Source organism: Hydra vulgaris, chromosome 12, assembly GCF_038396675.1.
Source record: "Hydra vulgaris chromosome 12, alternate assembly HydraT2T_AEP".
NCBI lineage: Eukaryota > Metazoa > Cnidaria > Hydrozoa > Anthoathecata > Hydridae > Hydra > Hydra vulgaris.
The window spans coordinates 28932512-28942426 of record NC_088931.1 but is presented as its reverse complement, the minus strand read 5'-3'; the positions used below and the strand labels follow the sequence as shown (position 1 = coordinate 28942426).

General features: G+C 26.1%; 1 long non-coding RNA gene across 1 annotated transcript; it reads left to right on the top strand.

Annotated features, from left to right (window-relative positions):
* On the top strand, positions 1–6753 carry LOC136088634 (uncharacterized). Its single transcript, XR_010642335.1, has 3 exons — positions 1–692; positions 801–864; positions 6615–6753. It is a non-coding gene; the product is annotated as an uncharacterized LOC136088634 (long non-coding RNA).
* The last annotated feature ends 3162 nt before the right edge of the window (positions 6754–9915 follow it).

Sequence of the window (9915 nt, the reverse complement as noted above, 5' to 3'; positions counted from 1 at the left end):
GCAAAAAGGCTACCGAATTTCGGTAGGCAAAAAGGCTATCCACGGCGTTTTTTTTTAATTAAAAATTATTTGTTGACGATTTTTGTTTTAAATTTAAGTTTTTATAATGTTTTAATGTTTGTTTGTATGTTTAAAAGGTATAAACTAAAAATGGATTTGAATAAACAAAAAGAAAATGATGAACAGTTGTTAAGCATAGACGAAAAAGAGAAGATAGATTCTTTTGAGTTTACTGGATGTCAGGGTAGTTATCGTTTGCGACAAAGATTAGCAATATGTAGACATTGCCATAGTTGTACACCATGCCATTGTGTTGATCAAAAAGTTGCAATCGAAATCGACTTTTTAGATTAAAAAATGTTTATTTTGCTATTTTATTTAAATTTATACCATTGTAAATATAATTAAATTTTTTGTATTTTTATATTTATATTTTTTTTCAGGAAAAATGAATAAACTAAAATTAAGTAAGATATTTTTTTCCAAAGATTATGAATGATTAACACATTTCATCTAAATCGATATGGACTTATGATTCCTAAAGTTGATTATGATTATTAAATGGATTGCATGGAGTTTTAAAATAAAAAAAACCAGCAACTATATGTGAACAATGTGAACAAGTTATATGTGGCGACTGTAAACAAGATCACAAACGTCTTGGAATAACTATTAAGGAACTATAAAATAAGGTTAAACATATTAGTTTAAAATTTGTTATATATATATTTTTTTTTATCTAATTTATTGGAATGTATCGACTTGTTACAGTTTTTTTATTTTTTTTTTATTTTATTTAGAAAAGTTAAAATGGATTTGCAAAGACTGGATTTTAATTATTTATCAGCCGAAATTGACTGTATAGTAAGTAAACAAAATTTGTTATTACAGGTTGTTGTTTTTTTAAGAGAAGTTGAAAAAAATTGATTAGGCAAAGAGTTTTGATTAATTGACAAGCCTCTTTACAATACAATTATTTTATAATTAGTTTTATAGTAGAGAAAAATTAAAATTTAAATCTATTTGAAAAAGATTCCAGTTTATTAAGTGTTGCTTTTTTTGAGTGAAAAGTTGTATTTTTTTGTTTTTTCTTTTTGATTAAAAACAATTTGTTGACAACTTTCGTTTTAAACTTAAATTAAAATTTCATGTTTGTTTGCATGTTTGAAAAGTAGAAATTAGAAATGGATTTGAATAATGATAAACATTAAAATTAAAAAATTGTCTACAACATTAAAATGAAACAATTGTCAACAAATTGATTAAAAATAATTTGTTGACAGTTTTTGTTTTAAACTTAAATTATTATATTTTAATGTTTGTTTGTATTTTAAAAACTATAAATTAAAAATGTAATTATAGTAAGTAGGTTTTAGCATAAATATTACGTTGCCAATTAAGTCTACCATTGTCTTATTTAGTTCGTTAGACATAATGACAACTGCCTCTTTAACACTCTCAGCAAGATTTTTTGTTATCAAGTTAGATTTTTAAATACATATCCAATGGTTTTAAGCAAATAAATTTTTATAAAATTTTCAAAGGTTTAACAACAAAAATTTATGCGATTCTCTGTAAAGTCCTTTGATCCACATAAGTTGTTATATAACTAAATATAATATATATTTAAATTTTGTACATAAGAAAATTGTATGTAAACTTTTTAAGTGCTTCATGTAAATTAAAACCAAGTCATCAAAAAATTCACAAAAATAGCAGAAGTCTTTTTTTTTTTTTTGTGCATATTAATAATTTAGGAGTCGTTTTTTGATAGATTTGATGACGTTTTTGTATTTTATTAGTTAAAAATCACTATATAAAGTAAATCTTTTTTGATGTTTATGATGTAATTATCGAATAAGACGATGTTTTAGTTTCGGCAACACTTTCCTACTTATTTTTATGTTGCAGTTGAAAATGGTTTTTCAGATTAAAAAATATTTATTTTACTATTTTGTTTATGTTGTTTATTGAAAAATATACCTAAAAAATAAAAAATAAACTGGAAAAATATTCGATGAAAATGATGATGAAAGGGAACATAATTCTTATTGTTATGTGACAAATATGGAGCTATAAAAGTCTTTTATTCAAGAAGAATTTTAAACGACAGATATGAAGCATGTACATTCTATGAATAGTGGAATTGTAGAATACTATTGATTAGCTACATTTTATTTAAATTGACTTTTGATTCTCAAAGGTGGCTATGTTTGTTTTAGAGATTGTATGAAATTTTGAAATAATGGACAAGTACCTATATACAAATAATGTGAACGATTTATATGCAAATGTAAACAAGATCACAAATGTCTTTAAAATGCTATTAAGGATGTTATATTCTTTTTTAATTTTTAGAGAAAACTAATTATTAAAATGTATCAATTTTGTGATGTAACAGATTGAAAAAGTTTTAATTTTGAGTTCATTGGCAATTTTTTACTATTTTGTATTTATTTTTACTTTGTTTACTATTTTATATATATTTGTAGAAAGAGTTTGTTTCTTAAGATTCATACTACAGTTTAACTTTTTATTATTATTCATAATAAATGGAACCATTAGCTTACCTACAAAATGTTTTAACATTTACTGAAAATTAATAAGAACAAAAAAATGTAATAAAGTTTACTAAAATTGAAAAGTCAAATGGACTTGAAAACATTTTTAAAAGTGTTACTTTTTAGTTTTTGAAATTATTGTAGGTATAAACTAATGTTTGTTTCAAGAATCTTTGTAAATAATTTTTTAGAAGTGAGATGCAAACATATCTCATTAAGACATAATTTATGTTATAAAAATCGACGAGATAAAAACAGTTTCTTTATTTTTTTGTCAAATTGGAATTTAATTTGTCTTTATTGTTACACAATTTACACAATTTACATGACAACTTATTGGAACTTATGGGAACATTAAAGTATTTAGCTGCACACGAATATGGTATATATGTCGATTATTTAGAAAAGTATGTTAAAAGTGTGATTATAGTGTGAAATAAATACGAACGTGTTCGATTATGAAAACAAAATTTTTGTTTCTATTCATCAGGTTATTTTATATGCAAAACTTTTTTTAAAAATAATAAATTTGTATAAAAAGTTTTTAAAAATACATTTGTCGTTTTTATTCATGTTTTCATAATTGCTAACGTTTTTATGTATTTTTGTTATTTTTATAGTTTTTTATTTATGTTATTTTTGTAATTTTAGCAAATTAATAATGAATACCTATATGGAAATGCATATAAATAAAAACTAATGTATTAAACGATTAAAACGTATTAAACGATTTAAAGTTGCTTTGTTAATTTTTACTTATTATCAACAAAAAGTTGTCTCAAAAAACCTAAACTAGAAAAAAATCAGTGTTAACCGGCCTTTCAAATTAAAAAAAATACAAGTCAGTCACTGATAAAATAAAATTTTTCAGTGTAGTCAAAAAATCCTTGACCTATAAAAAAATCCTTATTTGTTGAAAATCTGTTCTGGTTTATCCTCGCCATTGAATAAAACATAGTTGTAAGAAATACATAGTCTGGAAGCGGGGATCGTTTGCATTGTTTTGCTGTTTTAATTTGAAGTTTGTTACACAATTCACCTTACACAAGTTCAAAAAATGAGTAGAGAACTTTACATAGAAACGCGTCTTAATATCTGTATATGGCTATTACTAATGGAATTTTTGATGATACCAAGGAAATTGAGCAAGATGTATTATTATTTAAAGGTTGTTTGTATCCAATTTATCTTGTAACTTGTGGATACCCGGGAAATTTTCGCTGCGTGTTTCGTTATTCGATTAATCCACAATAAAAACATCGAAGTTAGGTGTTGTAGGTTAGCCAAGCCAGCCTGTCTGCTTCAGTTTTGCGCATGCATAGTACAGTCGTCAATGTGAATGGTTGAGTACGCATGTGCTGAACAACTTTTCAAAATCAACTGATGTTGCAGCACGCATTTCTAATCATATTATTCGCAAAAAGCATAAATAAAAACACTGTGTCCGTTCATCAGTGTGCTGATGGTGAACAATGAGATATAAGATTTACGGTGGACATGAATCTTAGATCTTTATTTTTATTTATGCGTTTTGGGTATAACATGATTTAAAATGCATGCTGAGACTACAGTAGATACGACCAGCCTCATGCTACTCTGCACATGCTTGTATGGCAATTACACGACTTATTTTATTTTGTTATATAGCAACTGCAGTTGCTATGTAGCAATGATTGTGCTGCATTTTTGTGAATATTGGTTAAAAGTTTCTGTAGTATTGTAGAAACTGCCATAATCAACGAATACGAAAATCAATGCATTCGCTGCAGTCATTTGTTTATGCGTGCCTTCATATCATATATGCTTGGCTATTATTTGGCCAATAAAGTATCGGCTCAACAATTTGCTACAAAAATCTGATGCCGTAGCTCTGTTGAGGCAATATTCGGCCAATGTATTTACGGACACTCATCTCAAAATAATAACTTTGATTTTTATAAGTATTAACTAGTATATATTATATATTTTGTATTATTAGTATATATTATCTAGTCCCAATTTCATGAAACAATATTAAAACTAAGAAGTGAGTTTAAGTACGAAACTGACACAAAAACTGCTAAAATTTAAATTAAAAATCCCATTGAAGCTACTTACAACAATTCAACAAATATGCCTTAGCATTAATTATTGATGATTATATATCAAAATCAACATTCTACAAAAAAGTGCTGAAAAAATCCTCTGAAAAGATCTTCTAAACACTCAGTTAAAAGATCTTCTTCCGGGTTTTGCATCCATTTAAAACAAATATGTCATCCATTGAAATCAACCATGACATTCATTTAAAACATCGCACAGTGGGCCGGATATTAGACATGGTGGACAAAATTATTTAGTTGTTTTTTTTTTTAATAAAACCCTTTAAATGTCTAAAGAATCACTTTGTATTAAAATATAATTACTTTTATCATAAGATTTAGTTAAATAGTTGTCAATATTAAAAAGTTTTTAACAAACTTTATAAAACTTAAAAAACGCAGATTTATAATTTTTTAGTTTCAAATCTTATAACTTCTTAAAATCGTGGAAATGAATAATAAACTCTTGTGGTGGAATAAACTTAAAAAAAAATTGATGCAACAAATTTTAAAATTAAAAATGCTTAAAAATAGAAATATTTCAGAAAAAATGAAAAATTATTTCTCGATTTGAAACTCTTTTATCGATCTATTAAATAATAGATTTAAAATATATAGATAAATATATAGAAAATATAAATATATAGATTTGAAACTCTATTATTGATTTTATTATATGTCCACGACGTTTTGAATAAGTCTGTAGATTATTTATCGTCTCTAATGTATTATATAGTAATGTGTTTTTTTATTTTCAATCTATTAGCCACACATTCTGGATGAATAATATTACAACGTTACTAAATTATTAAGTCTAAAAGTACTATGCAAATAATCAACAAGCACTCCTCATTCATCACTATTTTTATTTTCAACTTACCTGTTTGTAAATACTATACCCTGTTGCACCATCAAAACCAGCCTTGCATCTAAATGTCAGTTTAGTTAATTCCTTAGCATTGTGGTTAGCACAGTAGTTTGTATACCACATAGCTTTTTTAGAATGTGTTTTAGAAGATCTTTTAGCGGTATTTGTAATGAATAGCCATCTATTTGAATGTTCTTGGGAAAGCACTTAGCTTTGGAAGAACTTATACCATTATATAAAGGATATATGTGGCAGCCGTTTTTTCAGCGCCATGTCTTAGAAGCTGGTATGTTGATTTTTATATATCACCATTAATAATTAATGCTAAAGCTTCATCAGGTGAATATATCTAAACAGGTTTAATGGGGTTTCTATTTCAAACTTTAGAAATTCTCGTGCCAGTTTTCTCTAAACTCATTTTCAAGTCCGTAAATGTCACTAAAAAATTTAGCTAACAGTACAATTTGTATTGAATTAAATAACAAAAAAAACCATGTATTTTTGTTTACGAGAAATAAAAGTTGATTTCAAGCAAGTAACATAATTATGTTATTTAAATATGTAATTTATATTTTACAAGTCATTATTTTAAAAAGTTGAAGAAACCCAAAAGGGAAACTTAGGAGCAATGTATATAGTTCAAATAGCTTGTATACATGTTACATTTACTAGTTCAAGTGTTTAATATAGGTTCTCGTAGGTTTTCTTAATAATGTGACACTTTTTGTACAAAATAAAAGTATTAAATGTTAAAAATTTACCTCGTTATTTTAAAGCCAGATTACATGTGTATTATAAATGCTTATATTTAATTTATATTTTTTTTTGTAAAGCTTATTGTTAAAAAGTTTAAATTTATAAACTAATCCCGTAAGCTCATATAATTTTAAAAGTTACTGTTACTACTATATAGCTAAGCATTAAAAATAAAAATTTCACTCTTTTTTTTTAGAAAATTTTTTTTTTCATTCTACATGAAACTGCAACTGATTTTTGCGGTTTTTAAAGATACTATACTCAAAACATTATTCAAAATTTTAAATGAGAGTATTACAAATATGTTTTATTACATGGTTTTAAATATAATAAATACTTATTTTTTAGGTTTTGTCTACCACCTGGCCCACTGTGCATCGTGACAATCAATTAAAACAATCGTGATTTTGAATTAAAGCATTTAACGCATGCGCAATCTCAACATTCTATATTATTTTGAAAAAAAAGATTTTGTTTAAATATTTATTTAATATTATACAACTTTTTTTTATTAATATTATATTTTTTTATTTAATTTAATGGAATTTATTTTAATTTTACGGAATAACGTAGATTTCCCTAATTCCGAACAAAATCGTACTTAAAGTTGAATAACTCCGCTTGCTTTTTGAATTTCAAATTAATTTTTCTTAAATAAATAAACTGGAACCTAAACTGAATTGAAACATATTAAGCAACAAGTATATTTATTATAAAAATATTGTTAATTTTTTAAATTTAAAAAGTGAAGTTTTCTTTCGGAATTAGGAACACGTGTTCCTAATTCCGAACGTACATATCAAATCCCAAAAAATAGCATTCAGTTTGAAAAAGTAAATAATTTATACTAGCGTAGACCTCTAGCTTAGAGTTAGGTAAAAAGATTTTTAAAATTTAAAATACCTTTTATTTTAATGTAAGGGTGTAACATTGTGTGCAGAGTGTGCATTATCTATTTATTAGACCCTGTCTTCCATTATTTTTTTGTAATCAGTTAAAAAAAAAGACCTTCACAGTCAATGCCTGTTTCTGTCAGTTAACCATTGTTAACCAGAAGAAATCAAATAGGAAGCTTGTAGTGCTTTTTTATCATATAGCAATGCAGTTTTATCCATTACGCAGTTGTATTTTTTAATGGTAGTACTTCAAAAACTTCAAACATTGTTCAGTAACCCCTTAATTTTGCTCACTGAAAATTATTATTTTATAACCTTCAATTATTATAACCACGCCATTATTCTTTGCCATTAAATAGTATCGCAGTTAGTTTTTATTAAATTGTATTGCAGCAATATATCTGTATTTGTCTATTATTTGTAATTATCAAATCTATACAGTACAGCTACGGTTGCTATCTCCAAATGAATACTCATTCATTTGGAGGTGGAAACCCTAGCTTTTCTGTACAGATTTGATAATTTTTTCAAAAACTATAGTGAAAAAGTTGTTGTATTCAAAAAATATTGTTTTAAAACGTCAAGTTACAAAAATTAAAACTAATAAAAGTTATTCACACTCCTTGCACACGAATTCAATTGTTTCGTGATAATTGATAATACAAGGAGAACACGACCAGTTAGAACACTTTTCACATGCAACCCATTTGCTGCTTGTAGCTTCGTCCAATAGTCTTCCGCAGGAAATACAAAGACAATTTTTTTTTTATCTGCCATTGCAGATAGTTCAGATAGTTAACTTTTTTGTTCTTTTGATTATTGTTCCCTTTTTCTTTACTACTAGAAAGGACTTTTAATCTATCTCTAAGCACACTGAGTACTGATTTATTAATATCAAAATGTTTAATTGCATTTTTGATGCTATCGAATTCTTTAAGCATTACTTCTTTTATTGAAAGTCTATTCATAGTGTTTTTTTAATTTATTTTATTAGTTTTATTGAATGAAACTTGTGAATCGGTAGACTTTCCAGAAAAACAATTCTCGATTTTGTTATTTGTTACATCTTGAAAAATAGCACCGATTGCAATTTTATTTGGAGTTATTTTTGAAAGATTGAGCGGAAATATGCCTGTATTTTCAAAACCGCTACATGCGTTTTCCGCTTTAAAGCCTATATTTGCAATAAGGTCGTTTAGCATGGCTGGAAACTGCCGGTTACTTAAACTTAAATAAGAATTTCTTTAATAAGAATTTCTAAAAGTAAACTTCTACAGTTCGCTTCCATTCCGCTTTTACTGTATTAAAAACTCCAACATCTAGTGGTTTTAAAACGTTCTTTGTGTGAGCTGGCAATCGAAATAAAATTATGTTGCTTGATTCAGATAATCTTTTTAATTCAAAATTAATGTGAGATGCATGGCCGTCTAAAAATAGGATTTTACATCCTTGAAGTTTGTTTTTGAACTAAAAAAATTGAACAAAACCATTCTATAAAATTTTCGCTTTCCGCCCAACCTGATTTGCTGGTAGAATATTAAACATCAGAAGCACCACCTTGAACCCAAGGTTTCATCAAACTTCGACCTTTGTAAACAACTTGATGAGGTAGGAAATTTCCAAAAGCATCGCAACAGGTTAAAATTGTAGTCATATGATTTTCATTTGTTGGGGCAAGTTGTTTTGGATTTTTTATTCCTTTTCGACAAACAATGTTGACTTTACTTTGATCGAATTTTAATCCACTTTCATCACAGTTGAACACATCGAAAAACGGCTTTTCATTTAAACTATGCTCTCGGTAAACAGCGTCAACTTAAACCATTCACCAATAAATGCTGCTTGCAAAGACACCGCTCTTACAGCTTGCATGCTAGTAGCCTTTCTTTCACAGATATTTTTCGCATATTTTTTCATGAAATTCTTGTAACTCGTTCAAGTAGGTTTACCGGTCTTGAATAAATGAGTTTGTTTAGATTCCTTCAAATAGTTTTCGGCCACAGTTAAAATATCATTGATAGAGTTTAATTTTTCTTTAGCGATCTTCATTTTTTTTAAACTTTGACATTTTTTTTATTAACAAACGTTAAGATAAAGAAGACGTTTAGAAATTCAATAAAATATTTATTAGTTTTTAACTTAATGTCCTTAAAATACTATTGTTAAATATTGTTGTTAATTACTTGCACGTAAAAACGCTATTTTTGAAAAAAAAAAGTGAATTCTAAAATCTTTTCAAAATTTGGTAAACTTTTTAATTATTCAGAAAAGTAGTTTTTTTAAAATATCTTACGAATTATTGCTAATTTTTTACTTTTTTTTTGCAGATAAATAATCACCATCAAACTCTACATTGAACTGAACGCAATTTAAATTATCTTTTTTTCAAGTCGGTTTTATATTGTTGGTTTTTAGTGACTAAAAAGTGTTTTTCTTGCAATTAAAAAATTTAATAGTATCAGTATATATTTTGAAAATATTTTTTCATATTCTCATTACCCTAGTCTTCCAATTTAATAATCAGTTTTCCTTTTAATAATCCCACAAAAATAAAAGGTGTAACATTAGAGTGAACTAAAGCTGTTCGGAATTAGGAACTGTTCGGAATTAGAGAAATCTACGGTATGGAATATATATTTTTATGGGATATATTCTAATAAAGATTTATTTATTACTATTTAATAAATACTATCTCTTATCCGTGAAATGATAAATCTGTACCAGTTTTATATATTTTTATGCAATTGTATGCA